This window comes from Lactuca virosa, chromosome 6 (assembly GCF_052849685.1).
Source record: "Lactuca virosa cultivar CGN04683 chromosome 6, Lactuca_virosa_CGN04683_v6, whole genome shotgun sequence".
Lineage (NCBI taxonomy): Eukaryota > Viridiplantae > Streptophyta > Magnoliopsida > Asterales > Asteraceae > Lactuca > Lactuca virosa.
Window position 1 is genome coordinate 141,600,560 of NC_136431.1, and position 18,479 is coordinate 141,619,038.

An 18,479-nucleotide genomic window follows, 5' to 3' on the forward strand; every position below is an offset into this window, starting at 1 on the left:
CCATTCGGACATAATTGACAATTAATAGAAGCCACTCTACCCCCTCTCCTAGAAAGGGCCATAGAAGAGGGAATACGATCCAAACATGCTCTCCACACAAAACAAACCACTTTAAGAGGGGCGAGATGTATCCAAACTGTAGGATTGGGAATACCAATAGAGATCTTGGAATCAATGAGCTTCCGAATATCATGAACAAAAAAATGTCTATCCTTTGAAAGATTGGATTTCCAAGTGTCGGGACACGAGGAAAGGGCAAAACCGTCAAGAAGCCCACAAATATGATCCAGCTCCATAACCTCCAGAGGAAGGATAGGTTTTTTCTTCCAAGCCCAAGTAAAACCTTGTGGCGACAACCTCTCAGCAAGGAAACAAGATTTACGTTTGTCCAATTCAAACAAAAGAGGAAACCAAGAAGCAAGGGGACCCCCACCGATCCAGTTATCTAACCAAAAAAGAGTCTTGCCACCTGAACCAATTTTGAAAGAATAGAAATCTGAGATATCAATGCCGAAATCAACCAAAGAATCCAATATCGACACCAAATTACTCCACACCCCAGGAATGGACCGCTTGGACAGATTGGAGATAGGCTTACGAGACAGATTATGGATCCCACAAATAGCTTGTTGCCATAAAGAAGAGTTCTCCGTTTTTATTCTCCAAATCCATTTGCATAGTAAGGCAATGTTAAGACTCGTGATGGAACCAACACCAAGCCCGCCCATTTCGCAATGACATGTTTCCAAGCGACCCAACTTATTTTGTTTTTATCATCCGTCCCACCCCATAAGAATCTCCTACGGATCTTTCCCAGAAAATCAATAACAGAGGCGGGAGCCTTAAAAATCAAAAAGTAGAATAAAGGCATACTGCCAAGAACAGACTTCACAAGCGTGAGTCTGCCACCGAAAAAAAGGGCTTCCAGGCCGAGAGTTTACCTTGCACTTTATCAATGATAGGTCTCTAATTCTTCAAAAGATTCATGTTAGCACCGATAGGAACTCCAAGATAGGTAAAGGGAAGGGATGCAGCCCTACACCCTAAAATATGGGCACAAATTTCAACATCCATACTGGGGACCCCAATTCCGTACACCTTTGATTTTTGGAAATTGACTTTTAAGCCCGAAGTCATGTGAAAAAACTTGAGAATGCGGGAGAGATTCCTGAAATTTGAAAGAGACCAATCTCCGACAAATAGGGCGTCATCCGCGTAAAATAAATGAGATATAGATGACCCATTATAGGGCAATCCAACACCAGAGAAGAGCGAATTTTGGACAGCTGACTTCATCGCCACGTTAAGTCCCTCCATTGCAATGATAAAGAGAAAAGGCGACAGAGGGTCACCTTGACGGACGCCTTTAGTGATAGGGAATTCATTCATTGGCGCACCATTGATAAGAACTGAAGCCCGAGCAGATGCAAGACAACATCTGATCCAAAAAACACCATCTATTTCCAAATCCCATTTGGCGAATAACCGAGTCAAGATAATTCCAATTTAAGGAATAAAATGTTTTATCGAAGTCAACTTTTAAAAGAAAGGTCCCCATTTTAGATTGCTTAGCCCAACTACATATTTCATTATACGATGAAGCATTCCAATCGATCACTGTTTTTTTGGGCCTTTGTGCTTGCTTCGAACATCAAAAGAGACTCGGATTGAGCAATTTCAATTGGAAGTCTAGTGAAGGAGGAAGCAAGCATCGAATAACAATTAAGGAATTAAAAAAAAAATCATTTTGTTAACTTACGTAAATATTTTTGTTGCAAACTTGTTAATATGAAGAATTAAATATATATTTTGTAATAATAGATGAGGGTTGTAAATAAATTAAGTAAAAAAAGTAAAAGGTAATTTGTGAAGAAAGTAAGAAAGTCTAGGGATTATGATTGTAACTTTGTTTGATATCCCATTAACAATAAGGAAACGTACGTCGTTCCTGTTCGTTTCATTGTCGACAGTTACTATACGTCTCAACTTGGTAACCCAATTAAATGACCGTCGTCCTCTCTTGGTGAGTAGTATGCGATGAGGATGAGAGAGAGAGAGAGAGAGAGAGAGAGAGAGAGAGAAAGAGAGAGAGAGAGAGGGTGTCGAGAGGGTGGTGTGATTTACCGGCATGGACAGAATTAGAAACTCCGGTAATGTGACTTTTGTTTTCTGGTGACTGACTGCAACATCGACGGCCACCCTTCTGGCTGACCAGTCTAATGAATGTCTCCAGAGAATCTTCCAAATGGAGAAGGAAAAGGAAAAGAGCCGGAAAGAGAGCTTTCCGTTCGCCATCTCCGGTGACCAAGGATCTGATGACTTGACGACGGAGCTGAACGAGGAAGACTAGAGAGAGTTTAATTTGAGGATGGATTCTTCCCCATGAGCTGGTCAGCAGAGAAACGGAAGAGACCGATAGAGTCCCGACATGCATCTTAACCCAGTTGTCTATCGTTTGTTGTACACGCTTCTGGAAGTTGAAGGCAACTGACGAAATCACTTGTCTCTTGGGTTGCCATTTAATAATAGAGTTACCTCAAACGAAATTGTTACTTACGGTGAGCCAAGAGCTTTGAGTAACATAGATTGTTCCCGTTGAAGATGGTTTTTGGTTCATATATGAAGCCATGATCTATTGGAGTGCATTCATTAACATCAACTTTGGATCCATATCACTAGTTCCAAGGAGCTTGGGTTTCTATTAATTATTCCGATGACAAACGAGAAATACACACACTGAGTGGGTATTGGTGTTCATAGCTTTTTGATGATGGAATATATTACCGCCTTTAGAAATGTGTATGGGAAAAATGGGAACAATACCATGCTTTGTTGGAGATTTTTGAGGTTATAATCAAAGTGATTGGAGGCAAAATTGATGTTGCTAATATCTGGTGGAAGAGGTACACATACACCTATTGTGAATTCTTTAAATCTGTGCATGCATGAATGTGTGGTTTACAAAATATGCATTTGAATTTGACTATAGGTCTTATATTAAAATATTGTTATTCTTTTATATATATATCTATACTATATTATAATACATATATATCTATACTATATTATAATACATACATCTTTTAGTCTTAATTACAACTTAACAAACACAATGTACAATAAATAAAACATCTCTTAAAAAAATGTCTTAAAAACAACTTAATATGCGTAACTTACAATACTTCGATGCAATATCCCTCCTCTCACACGGTCATCCACCTGGTCTGTCCATGACACCCTGTTACCCATCTACCCAAACAAGCTATCACACATAAACCCCATTTCAAAATTTGAATTGAATACCCATTCTCTCCGGAATCCCTAAACCGAATATGAAGCGCCTCTTTCAAACCATCATCCCTTCTACGACGGCGATGTCCCTCTCCTAAATCCTAAAACCGGTATTTGGTCTCCCCCTAAACTCCATTTCCTATAAACAGATATTCACAACCCTAATTTCGGGTTTTGGTTCTATGAAACAGAGATGGTGGTGTCGAGTAATCTACCCTAACTTGGCATGAAAACAAAAATCGATCCCATGCATCTCAAAATTTCATCTGAATCCATCTATCTCTCAAATCCACCTTCATTTCCTATATTCTCTTCTCTCCTCGACCTATAATCCAGATTTGGTTGTGTGGATAACATGGTTTGAGATCGGTGTTTCAGATGATAAAGAACTGTCCATCTGCATCTCATGGACCAGTTGGGATGGCTAGGGTTTCAAATGAAGATGCGAACACTACAGTTCACGGCTGAATTTTATGAGGAAACTATAGGTCTCTAATTTCTACTCATGTTTGATTTTTCAGTGTATATATTTTTAGTAGATCTGAAGTTTTTTTTGCAAAGGTATTTAGGTTATTTATGTTTTTTTAAAAAAATATTTTTTTCATCTTCAGGTTAGTGTAGATCTAAATTTCAAGAAGTGGACCGAGAGATGATAGAATATTGGGGCTTATATGTAAATATAGGGCTTATATGTAAATATAGAATAGTTGGAGGATTACTATTGTAAATATTAGAATAGTTGTATATATTCAGATTACGCAATAATGAGAAATTAAGTCTGATTCATTTTCCCTCTTTCACGTATTATGGTATCAGAGCGAGAAGCTTCCGTTCAGATTATTTTCTCCGATAACATTTTTCGATCGTCTTCTCCGATCAATTGCAATTGTCAGGCTGTTATCTTCGATTGATTGATTATAATCAATTTCTCTTTTCTTTCTTTTCAATCAGTCATTTCTTCCAGATTTTCGCTGATTGAGTTCAAATGTCAAATTTAAATCCTGGATCTACGATTTCTCCAATCGATGATCGAATGCATCCATACTATCTTCATCATTCTGAGAGTCCTGGTTTTGTACTTGTTTCTCAACTTCTAACAGGAGACAATTACAATTCCTGGAGTCAAGCTATTCAGATTGCTTTGTCCGTGAAGAACAAAACTGGTTTCATAGACGGTACTCTTCCCAAACCTAAACCTTATGAACAATCTAATTACAATGCTTGGATGCGCAATAACAAGTTAGTGATATCATGGATATTGAATTCTGTATCGAAATAGATTTCTGCAAGCATCATGTTTACAGAAAGCGCTCATGAAATATGGTTGGATTTGAAGGATCGATTTCAACAAAGTAATGGTCTTCGTATCTTTCAAATTCGAAGAGAACTTGTGAATCTCAAGCAGAATCAAGAATCAATTGGTGTTTATTTCACTAAATTGAAATCACTTTATGAAGAACTCAGCAATTTTCGGCCTCATTGTACATGTAACAAATGTGAATGCAACGGTGTACAAGAAATTGAGAAGTATTTTCAAAACGAGCATATTATGAACTTTCTTATAGGATTGAACGAATCATTCTCTCAATCCAGAGGTCAAATTCTTCTTGTGGATCCTTTGCCATCAATCAATCGTGTTTTCTCTTTAATGGCTCAAGAAGAGAAATAGAAATCAATATCAAATGAAACACAAAATTCCATGGCGTTCTTGGCTAAAGCTTCAGTTCCTTCAAGAAAACCTCAATCTAACAATTACAAATCAACAAACAGGGATCGTCCTTACTGTATTCACTGTAATTTTCAAGGACATACTCTAGATAAATGTTACAAATTACATGGTTAGCCTCCTGGATACAAATCAAACAGTGCCAAGAACTATAATCCAAGAAACAAGATTAATCATGTAGCTGCTGCCAATGAAGATCCAAATGCACAAATTTCTTCAATCAACCATGATTTAGCAAATATGTTCAAAGGTTTCTCTTCGGATCAATGTCAACAAGTTATGTCTGCATTATCCAATCACATGATTATTGTCAATCATAATGAAGAGATAACAACAGGTAAATGCTATTCTCTTTCAATAAATTCTGGACAAAAATCTCATACATGGATCATAGATTCTGGAGCCACCCAACATGTTTGTCATGAGATTTCCATGTTCATGAATAAGAGAAAAGTAAGTCATTACACTGTTACTTTGCCAAATAAAATCACTCTTCCAGTCACACTTATTGGGGATATCAAGATAGATCATTTGTTTACACTTCAAGATGTTCTATATGTTCCATCATTTGATCAAAATCTAATATCTGTTAGTGCTCTAACCCAAAATCAAAAGTTGATGATTCAGTTTACCTGTAATCATGCTTTGATTCAATACATGAGGAACATGAAGATGATTGGCAAAGCTAATATTCATCAGAGGCTGTATGTGTTGGATGAAGGCAAGGAGTTAAAGAATTCAAGGATCAATAATGTCACTGTTTCATTGGATGTTTGGATGTTTGGCATAATAGATTAGGCCATCATTCCAATAAGTGTATGTACCCAATAAGAGATCAATTAGCTGTTAAGTCAGTTAATTCGAGTATGTTTTCTCATTATGATGTATGTCCTTTGGCAAAACAAAGATGGTTGCCTTTTCCATATATGAACAATATACAAGACAGCAGTTTCTCTTTAATTCATTGTGACATTTGGGGTCCGTATTCTATTCCTTCAATTCAAGGGTACAAATACTTTGCAACTATTGTTGATGATTATAGTAGATACACTTGGGTCTACATGTTACATAATAAATCTGACATCATACGAATAATACCTTCCTTCTATAATATGGTTTTGACGCAATTTCAAAAAAAAATTAAAATGTTTAGATCCGATAATGCGAAGGAACAACAATTCAAAGATTTTTTTGAAGATAAAGGCATTATACATCAGAAGTCATGTGTTGCAACACCCCAACAGAATTCAGTTGTTGAAAGAAAACATCAACACATTTTAAATGTTGCACGGGCATTATTATTTCGATCAAATGTGCCTATCAAACTATGGAGTGAATGTATACTGACTGTAGTATACATTATTAACAGAATTCCTTCTGTTTTTCTTAAGAATCAGACTCCATATCAAAGATTGTTTGACAAAGAGCCTACTTATCTTCATTTAAGGACATTTGGGTGTTTGTCGTATGCATCTACTTTAACAACAAATCGAACAAAATTTTTCCCAAGGGAAAAATCGTACATATTTGTTGGTTATCCACTCAACATGAAGGCGTATAAACTCTTTGATTTATCTACAAATGAGTTTATAATATCACGAGATGTTACATTTCATGAAGATATATTTCCATGCCAGAAAAATCCTAAAGAAAATGATGATCCTTTTGCTCAGATTGTTCTTCCTATACCAACGAGTGATATACTCAATGGTGATTATTCTCACAATCATGATGGTAATTCGGAAATGCCAAGTTTGAATCAAGTTCAGAATGATGAACCTCTGTTGAATCATGAACCTCAAAATAATCAAGACACCAAAAGAACAACAAGAATTTCAAGACCGCCTTCATACTTACGAGATTTTCATTGCAATTCCATGAGGCATTCCAATTCAGTTCATCCTCTTGAAGATGTATTGAGTTATGACAATCTTTCTTCAAGTCACAAAAATCTTGTTATGAATATTTCAGCAGATTTTGAGCCTCAACATCACAATCAAGCAATGAAAATCCCACAATGGTGTGCAGCAATGGACGATGAATGGAAAGCAATGCATGATAATCAAACTTGGTCAATTGTTCATTTGCCTCCGAATAAAAATACAATTGGATGTAGATGGGTTTATAAACTCAAATATGGAAGTAATGGCAATATTGAACGACACAAAGTGAGATTAGTTGCCAAGGGTTTTAGCCAACAAGAAGGTATTGATTTTTTTGACACTTATACCCCTGTGGCAAAACTTATTACAGTGAAAACATTACTTGCAATTGTTGCTGCAAAGTCATGGAACTTGGTTCAATTAGATGTGAATAACGCCTTTCTAAATGGAGATTTAAAGGAAGAGGTTTACATGGATTTGCCACCTGGACTCAAAATTCAGGGGGAACATAGTTCCAATCAGAAATTAGTTTGCAAATTACACAAATCCATTTATGGTTTACGACAAGCTTCGAGGCAATGGTTTGATAAATTTTCTACTTTTATGATACAAAGTGGATTTACACAATCCAAATCAGATTATTCATTATTTTTTAAAGGTAATGGGTCTGATTATGTGGCATTACTTGTATATGTTGATGACATATTGATTACTAGATCATCTACCAAGGAGATTGACTCAATTAAACATAACCTCAGTGACAAATTTAAGCTCAAAGACTTAGGAAAATTGGGTTATTTTCTGGGTCTTGAAGTTGCAAGATCTAAAGCTGGCATATTTGTATCTCAAAGGAATTACACGCTACAGCTTGTTGAAGACATGGGATTGTTAGGATCTAAACCTACTAACACTCTAATGGATCCAAGAGTGAATTTGCATGGTGACATAGGTGATGTGTATGATGATCCTTCTCGATATAGAAGATTGATTGGCAGACTCTTATATTTGAACATCACACGTCCAGATATTTCTTTTGCAATTCAAAAATTGTCACAATATGTTTCTTCTCCAAGAGTTCCACATTATGATGCAGCATGTCACCTAGTTCGATACTTGAAGCAAACTCCTGGTCAAGGCATTTTTTTTATCGTCAAAGTCAACAATGGATTTACGAGCATTTTGTGACCCAGATTGGGGCAAGTGCATGGATACTCGTCGATCAGTGACCGGCTATTGTGTATTCCTTCATGATTCATTAATATCGTGGAAATCTAAAAAGCAGCCAACTGTATCTCGACCTTCTGCAGAAGCAGAATACCGAGCGATAGCATCAACCACATGTGAATTGATTTGGTTAAAGCAATTACTTAAAGATTTTGAAATCAATCATGATCATGCTGCTTTATTATTTTGTGACAACGATTCAGCTATTAAGATAGCTAATAATCCAACATTTCACGAAAGGACAAAGCACATCGAAATCGATCTTCATTTTGTACGGGATAAAGTGGTTGACAAATTTCTCAGATTGATCCCAATTCGTACAAATTTCCAGCTTGCAGATTTGTTTACTAAACCATTACCAGCTACCAAGTTAGCTCCTTTCATGTCCAAGATGTCATTGCAGAATATATATTCTCCATTGTCATCTTGAGGGGGAATATTGGGGCTTATATGTAAATATAGGGCTTATATGTAAATATAGAATAGTTGGAGGATTACTATTGTAAATATTAGAATAGTTGTATATATTCAGATTACACAATAATGAGAAATTAAGTCTGATTCATTTTCCCTCTTTCACACGTATTATAGAACAAAGCCTTTTTATGTTCAGTTTTGTGTAGTTATTGATTTTGTTTGTACAGAAGTGGCTGAGGCTGCATTGTTGTTTGTGTTGTGCTGGTGTTGATGTTGTTTTTATCTATGATAGGGTGAAAAAGGTATGAAAGTAAACCAATTTTGCTGAATGGGAACTTATGGATCTTGAAAGCTACAACAAGGCATTGTGTCATTTGTAAATCTTGAATTCCATCCCTATAGTTCTTAAAATTAAGACTAAGATCTATAAACTGTATTGCACAAATAATTCTCGTGTGTGAACCTATCTGTGCTTCTAATTTTAGTTTTTTTTTTCTTATTTTTGAACACTTCATCTTTGGAATATTAACAGATTGCAAGAAGTAGGCAAAGGAGGTGTAGACTCACAAGATAAAAGAGAGGGTTAAGCAAAAGAAAGATCATGCACTGTGTGGGTTTGCTGAAGGTGATAAAGAGGTGGTATGGTTTTACATTTTTTATCGATATTGTGGATCTATGTATATTCATAGATCTATTTTTTCTCAGTTTTGATTATTGATACTTGAGGTATGCATTTTAAATATACGAATTCATTACAAATTAATAAAAAAAACTTACATGCAACCCACAAAAAATAACAATGTCTATTTTTGCTCTTTTGACAGTCGATTTAATGTACATCAACAAAGGTTCGTATTATCAGAGTTGTTGTTTTAGGAGGAGAGGAATACCTCAGGACAACCAAGTTCATGAAGCCTTGTAACTTTGATCGGGTGATTTATTTGTGTTCTTGTTAATTTCACAGGCTCTTTACCTAATAATTATTTTTAGGTTTAATATTATTAAAAATATGTTATTTATGTTTGAATAACTTTGGATGTTTGGAAAATACGTGGATTTTAACTCAAAAGTTTAAGTTGATTTTCTATTCAATCAAAGATATGGGGGAAAACAGTATAAAAAAGCAATTACTGAGAATTTCTTATTATTAAAGATACAATAGCAGTCTCTTGGTACGTATTATCTATTGTTAAAAGAAATATTAATAAAAAATAAAATATACTATAATAGCGAATAGTACAAGAGCATTGTCCTGTGATTTCTAAATTTTTGTATTAAAAGAAAGGACAATAAAAAAGTTGCGATGGAAAAGCAACGATCAGAAAAAGATATACTTTTTCTCTTGAATAAAAGTCAATGGTCAAATAAATGTTTATGGAGCCATATATGACTATTACCAAAAGATAATCAAACGATTATGAAGCTTTGTTTTTATTTTTTGAACAAGCAAATTTCGTTAGCACAAGAAGAAAAAAGGCAGGTTAATCAAAGAGCTCAAGCCAAATTACAAAAATATGTTTGACATAGGAAAATACACCACCTAACCCAACTAATTTTACTAAGGTTTGATCTAATATTAATCCAATTGAAGGTACATAAGCTAATATTTATAAATATAATTAGTGTTGATCTTACGAAAAAAATTGAACAGCCGAATTAATAGCTCATAATTTTTTTTCTTTCAAACAAACATAAGATGAAGTGCACGATTAATATAATACATATGCGAACATATTATATTATAATATTTGTAAATATATATTCTCGAAACAAAACTATATTATTTGACCTTATGGAGGCAAAAACTCCCCTTAACCGCCCGCACCCATCACCCTTACTTATTTGTGCGATAACTATAATGGTATCGTACCTTATGAGGATGAATCAATTTCTTAATCTTGTAGTTAAGATATCAAATAGTAGATGTGTATTTGTTTACTTTCTCTTAATTTCATATAACAAATTTACAAAATCAAATATACGTGTATTTATGTATATATATTTTAGAATGACTAATATACTAATACACATAATGGTTTTCCGGTTTGGTGACGTCTTTATGCAAAACCGAACAAAACAATGTTCACCTTAACAATTTCTGTTCACTACATCAGGGGCGGAGCTTGACCATTTAATTTGGGGGGGCCGGAAGTATAATTTTTTTTTTTTCTTTTGCAAATAAACACCAAAGTAGAAGCAGAATTACAAACTTGGAATGAATGTTTTAAGTGATTTCTGTATCTATTAAAACCATCAGGCCTGAAAGTCATTTAAACTTCCATTTTCTGATTCTTTTACTTTTATTAGAATAATAACATTTTTGCCAACTCAAAAACTTTACCGGTTTGTTTATTAGGAAGGCAGAAAATAAGAGAGTACTTGGTCAAAAAAACGAATAATGAGATATGAAGCCAAGAGTATGCTGCTGCGTAAACACCATAACATGTCAAAAATTACCATATTTCAACAGCTGTACTCTGTGAGTCTATGTTCCCCAATACCCTATTGGCTTACTACTTTTCACCATCCAAAGGATAACATCAACTCTCATCAAAAACCGTTTTTTCTTTACAAACCGCCATTCCTAAATCCTAACTGCTTTCCTTTTTCTGCCCATCTCACACTCATACAGGCACGCTCACACTCTCTTCTCTATTCTCTATTCTTTATTTTCTTTCTCTCTCTAGCTGCTCTTACTTACTATACATGTTGTTTTAAAGTTTTTGCATATAACCATATGTTTAAAAGATTGCATCTTGCCTTACTTATGTACAAGTTCTGGGTTTGGTTTTCAAGCTGTTGGGTTTGGTGTTTCAATTTGAAGAGAACACTAAACATACCTGATCGATTCCATTGCAGAGGTTAGAGGTGGAGCTGCCAGCGGTGACTGCAGATTGTCGATTGGCAGGTGCCGACATGGATAGGTGCTCCAACGAACAGCGATGAGCCGACTGAGCGAGGGTTAGAGGGTCGATAACTTTTATTCAGAGTTTGGACTAACGGAAAGGAGGGAGGCAGGCCAAACTTTTTATTTTTGGGCTTCATTTGTGTAAATTTTCTTGGGCTATGAATACTTCTAAGAAAAAAAATCAAGGGGGGCCACAGCCCCTCCTGCCCCTAAAGATGCTCCGCCTCTGCACTACATTACGTTAAGTTCTTTATGATATTATTTTCTTGATAAGTGTATGAAAAATATGTGATTCATCTTAAAAATAAAGTGACTTTTCTATTTCTAATATAGTATTATATTACTCCCTCCGCTCCGCACGTACCTAGCTACGAACTGTTCCCCAAAAGGAACTACCTGATACAAAATAATCAAATAAAAAGTTGAAACGAACTATCAACATGAAAAGGAAACTAATCGCTACATAAAAACTATATGCCGAAAAGAATATTTGGCGCCGCCGCATCGCGCGGGTACCCTACTAATATATTAATAAACCAAAAGTGTTATTTCTCTCATTTTAGTCTATCCAAATGTATGATGCCATGCAACCCAAATGGACCATGCCAAACCGGGTCAAGTACATACCAGAAATAGTTATGGACTTAGACACCTTATCCAACAGTCTCCCACTTGGATAAGTCTAATAACTATAACTGCAAGTATGACTTCAGGAACCGATCAACAATCGTAGCTCTTTCAAGGTCTCGCGGAACTGAGATGATGATGATACACCATTTAAGATAAGTGATCATATAATCCTCTGTTCTAGATATCAGCCAGACAAATACATGGAACAATGTCTTACTTATTGTCCAGCAGTTTGTTTCCCGATTTCCGATTTGTTTGACATAGAACTTAACTGAACACATCAACTTAGTTGTGACCGGGCCCGGTACATGGGTCAACACAAAATCATCGAGGGGCCCAGATATCGCTTCTAATCCAAGAAGGAACAGATAAACTTCGACTCATATGCTTGTTCTACTACTTGTTGAATCATACACAAAGGCACGTTTTAGAACATCGAGTTACCAATGTGTTTTGGTAAAATCAATGCATAACCAACTCATAGGCAACAAGTCATATCTCTAGGTTTGAAGACTTATATGATATTACCGTCTCGCGATCACTCGAGATAAATTCCATGAAGTGATACCAGCGGGCGTGGGTTGAATCCAATACTCAGAACTTATGAGCACTCATGAGTGTCGTAGCCATGTCCAACATCTTAGACCTCTACAACCAACTCATGACAATCTTGATTCATACCTACTTCCAACATATGACCGATTGTGGACAATTTGAATAATATGATATACCGAACATAATTATTCTGGAAGTCAAAACATGCAAAATGAAACGATAGTAAACGATTGACAAAAGATAGCAACACTTTACTCATAAATAAACACACCTTTTATTCATCATCAAATGTCAATTACACTTTACACATTTCAAGGTTATCTAACCACTAAAACTAATATCATCCTTCAGCCCTATGCACCTTGCATGCTGGAGATGCTTAGCCCTACCCAATCCCTTCGTGAGGGGATCTGTCGGGTTCTCATCCGATGATACCCTCTTTGCGACGAGCAGTCCTTCTTCTATTCGATGTCTGATGAAATGATATTTTCTGTCGATGTGTCTGGATCTCCCGTGATCCCTTGGTTCCTTGGCTAAGGCAACTGCACTTTCAATATCACAGAAAATCTCTATAGGCTCCTTTATAGCTGGTACAACTCCAAGATCCCCAATGAAGTTCTTTAGCCATATACCCTCCTTCGATGCCTTGCTTGCCGCTATATACTCTGATTCGCAAGTTGAATCAGCCACTGTCTCCTGCTTGGAACTTTTCCAAGAAATTGCTCCTCCGTTTAAGGTAAAGACCCAGCCTGACTGAGAGCGGAAATTATCCCTATCAGTCTGAAAGCTAGCACCACTATACCCCAATACTCTCAAGTCATCACTCCCACCGAGGGTAAGGACCCAGTCCTTAGTCCTTCGCAGGTACTTGAGAATGTTCTTTACCGCAGTCCAGTGAGCCTTGCCAGGGTTCCCCTGATATCTGCTGACGATGCTCAATGCAAAGGCCACATCAGGAAGAGTACAAGTCATAGCATACATGATCGATCCTACAACGGAAGCATAAGGCACTCGACTCATTTCTACTATCTCAGCCTCAGTACTCGGGCTCTGAGTTTTACTCAGTTTGATGTTACTCTGAATCGGTAACTCTCCTTTCTTGGAATTCTGCATGCTGAACCTATTCAGCACCTTATCCAAGTAGGTACTCTGACTAAGTCCAATTAGTCTTTTACTCCGGTCTCTCAGAATCCTTATCCCTAGAATATAGGCAGCTTCTCCAAGGTCCTTCATAGCGAAACACTTCCCAATCCAGGACTTAATTTCCTGCAGAGTTGGAATGTCATTTCCTATGAGTAGTATGTCATCCACATACAGTACCAAAAAGCTAACTATACTCCTACTAGCCTTGACATATACACAAGATTCATCTTCACTCCTCGAAAAGCCAAACTCTTTGACTTTCTCATCGAAGCAAAGATTCCATCTGCGAGGTGCTTGCTTTAATCCATAAATGGATTTCCCAAGCTTACACACTCTATTAGGGTACTCTGTATTGACAAAACCCTCTGGTTGACTCATGTAAACATCTTCAGCCAACTTTCCATTAAGGAAAGCGGTTTTGACATACATTTGCCATATTTCATAATCATGAAATGCAGCAATGGCTAACATAACCCTAATAGACTTAATCTTGGCTACTGGTGAAAATGACTCATCATAATCAACTCCCGGAGTTTGAGAAAAACCCTTTGCAACCAGTCGCGCCTTATAAGTGTGTACATTACCATCCATGTCGGTCTTCTTCTTGAAGATCCATTTGCATCCAACTGTCTTGCGACCTGGTACATTGTCAACCAAGTTCCAAACTTGATTGTCATACATGGATTGTATCTCGCTGTCCATAGCCTCTTTCCATTTAGCAGCCTCAGGGCCTGCCATGGCTTCCGTGTAGCTGTTAGGTTCATCCAGACTCACCAGTGTGCTATCACTGATAGGTGTATCACCTTCCGCAGTAATATGGAATCCATAGTAATGCTCAGGTGCATTCCTAACTCTCGTGGAACGCCTCAGAGGTACAGACTCTTCTGTCAGATCAGCAGGACTTTCCTCCTCAGGTTGATTGCTAGGGTTTGAGGTTCCTTCACCACTTGACTCTTGAATTTCTTCAAGGTCAATTTGCCTCGCACTGTTTCCTTGGCTTATGAATTCTCTCTCTCGAAAGACTCCTCTCCTTGCTACAAAGACCACATTATCACTAGGTCTGTAGAAGAGGTAACCAAAGGATCTTTGTGGGTAGCCAATGAAAATACACCTCTCACTTCGAGGTTCGAGCTTATCGTGAGTCTTGAGCCTCATGAAAGCCTCGCAACCACAATTCTTGATGTGGTCCAGATTGGGAACTTTTCCAGTCCATATCTCATGAGGTGTTTTGGCAACCTTCTTTGTAGGGACTAGATTAAGGATATGAGTGACAGTCTCTAAGGCATACCCCCAAAATGAGATTGGTAGCGAAGCTCGACTCATCATGGAACGAACCATGTCTAACAAGGTTCGATTACGCCTCTTAGCCACACCATTCAACTGTGGTGTCCTGGGAGGTGTCAATTGTCAGACAACCCCACATTCCTTAAGATAGTTGAGGAACTCTGTACTAAGATACTCACCACCACGATCGGATTGAAGCATCTTAATGTTCCTGCCCAATTGATTCTCTACTTCCTGTTTAAACTCTTTAAACCTATCGAAAGTCTCTGACTTATGTTTGATTAAGTAGACATATCCATATCTACTATAATCATCTGTAAAAGTCACATAATAACGATTAGCATCCCTTGTGGCAGTTTTGAAGGGTCCACACATATCCGTGTGTACCAGATCCAACAAACCTTCACCCCTAGCACAAGAACCAGTGAATGGTGATTTTGTCATTTTTCCAAGTAAGCATGATTCACAACTATCATCTGACTTTTGGTCAAATGACTCCAAGACTCCATCCTTTTGGAGTTGGCCTATTGCTTTCTTGCTTACATGTCCAAGACGACAATGCCATAATGATGCTTTATCCAAGTTATTATTATTAGTAGAATCAATACACAACACATTATTTCCTAAGTTATGTACAACAGACATAGTTTCATACACACCATCACAAGGTAATGCTTTAAAATAAAACACATTATTAAAGAAAGCATTTATTCCACCAACTTCATTATTAAAAGAAAAGGTAAACCCTTGTTTGTACAAAGCATGAAAGGAAATAATATTTCTTGCCATTTCAGGCGAGTAACAACATTTATTCAAATCTAAAGTAAACCCACTACTTAGCAATAAAGAATAAACTCCAATCTTGGTGACAGGTGAATGTTTCTTATTCCCCATGATCAAGTTTATCTTTCCATGCTCCACATTCTCACTTCTTATTAGTCCCTGCAAATCAGAACAAATATGAATACCACAGCCGGTATCAAGGACCCAAGAGTTAGAATAGGGTGAGTTATTAGATAATATAGTGTAAATACCTGCATGGTTGGGTTTTACTTTCCCATCCTTCACATCTTGCTGGTGCTTTGGGCAGTTCCGCTTCCAGTGCGACTTTTCATGGCAATAGAAGCATTCAGCCTCTTTTGGGTCAGAAGAAGGAGTGACGAAACCTTTCTTGGTTCCACTTGTAGAGGAGCCATCAAGAGTCTTACCCTTGGTACCCTTCGATGGGTTCTTCATCTTCTTTCCTCTACCTTTCCCGATTGCCAAGACAGGGGCGGAGTTTTGAGTAGGAATAGGAGTGGTAACAACCGACTTATCTTTAAGACCACTTTCAGCGGTCTTTAGGAGTCCTTGAAGTTTTCTAATTGTAACTTCCTTCTTGTTCATGTGGCATGTCATGCGGAATTGATCATAACACGAAGGTAAGGAGTGCAAAATGATATCTATTGCCAACTCCTCGGGAAAGTTCACATTCAGCTTCATCAAACGGTCCACATACCTTTGCATTTTCTGCATGTGGCCTGTGATGGGTTCACCATCCTTCATCAGGGTTGTTATTATGGAAGAGATGATTTCATATCGCTCTTGATGAGCACTCTGATGGTAGCGGTCCATCAAATCCTGGTGCATCTCAAAAGGATAGTAGTCCTCATAGGACTTTTGGAGCTTGGCTGTCATAGTGGCCAACATGATGCATGCCACTTTGGTAGCATCTCTTTCATGTGCCTCATATTCAGCGATCTCCTCAGGAGTAGTAGATGGCTCGGGTACCTTAAGCTCCTTGTCGAGAACATATTCCTTGTTCTCATACCGAGTGACCATCCTGATGTTCCTGATCCAACCTGTAAAGTTGGATCCATCAAAGATGACTCTCCCACAAAGGTTCATGAGAGAGAAGGAGCCGATAGGGTTTGAGCCAGAAACAACATTGTTGGAAGACATCTGAAAAAGAAGAAAAGACAAGTTTAGTTTAGATATAAAGATAGTCCTTAATAAAACACCCAAATGTAATATTAAGGCTAGGACCCAATCACAATATATTATAACTTAGAAGAGGGATGCCGTAATCTAAGCTATAACATATCTGAAAGGTAGGTGAATGGCGATTCACCAATTTCCACCATGAAAAACGAAATAAATTATTAGGTTTTAATTGGTTTTGAAACTCCTAGATTCTTTGAGATTCATTGAACTTTTCAATGGCATGTTTCAATCTCGAGTGTGCCCTTCAGGTTTTGTGACTGGGATGCCGAGGATCACAAAACAAGGTGTGAAGTAACCATGTAAATTACTTGGTACCCTTAATGTTTACCCCTCAATCGATGTGCTGGTTAACCACACGCGCTCCACCGATACTATGATAAATATTAAGTTACCCTTTGCCTACCTTGTTAAGTCCAGGTTAGTGTGCCGGTTAACCACACACGCTCCACTAATGACTTAATCAAAGTGCAAAGTGTAATTTCATGGGTTAGCACCTTATTCACATTTTTCCTAAAGTAACTAAGATTGGGATTTTATAAAAAACATTTAGTTACTTTATATTCATCATACTTTTAATGAAGATTTAAAGTCCTTGTCTTACCCGTTCGGATAACGACCCTCCACCGATCAAGGAAGCGGTGGGTGAGAGTGGACACCCATTAAGCTGCCATTTTATAGGCAACAACCTTATACCCCCTTATAGACCGACTTCGTGAATGAGGCATACTAACGGTAAAACGACTTTGTTCTTATACATATATAATTATTATTAAACTTATAATATTATAAAGTATAAGGGTTGAATTTTAACTTTTAAAATTCTAGGGGTTGGAACTTAATGTTTTTAAAGTGACTTTACATGTTCCAAAACTTAAGGGCAAGTTTTGTAACTTTCAAAACTTTTCATCTTTCATAACTTATGAGTTAATGATGTAATAAAATGAGTGACTTTTCATTTTATGTAACCTATGTGTTTCTTTAATGGACTTTAAAAGAAAGACTTTTGGTATTCCATAACTTGAGGACAAATTATGGATTCCATTAAAATACATAATTATCATGAATTAAACATTAAACAATTTTAATAAGTAATTCCTATGATCTATTAAGAACCCATAAGAACATGAATATTCCTATCAAAATTTCAAGAACATATGAACACATATAAACATGAAATTTTGATGTTAGCAATTGTAAATGGATTAGAACAACCACTACACCATCTAAAACAAGTTTTAAAACACAAAAACAGTTTAGGGTAATGTTTCTAGTCCATTTCTAGCAGCTAAAATCGAAAATCTGCATTCTGCCTGACCAACTCGTCGGGTGCATGAACTGACTCGCCGAGTTGGTTGAAGATACGCTTGGACTCGTCGAGTCCCCTGTGCAGACAACAATAATTTCGACTTTTTCAGCTATTTTGCATCAAGTATCA

General features: G+C 37.0%; 1 long non-coding RNA gene across 1 annotated transcript; it reads left to right on the plus strand.

Moving 5' to 3' along the window:
- Window positions 1-2,055: 2,055 nt before the first annotated feature.
- Window positions 2,056-9,542, plus strand: LOC145122683 (uncharacterized). Its single transcript, XR_013714706.1, has 3 exons — window positions 2,056-2,903; window positions 9,074-9,180; window positions 9,366-9,542. It is a non-coding gene; the product is annotated as an uncharacterized LOC145122683 (long non-coding RNA).
- The last annotated feature ends 8,937 nt before the right edge of the window (window positions 9,543-18,479 follow it).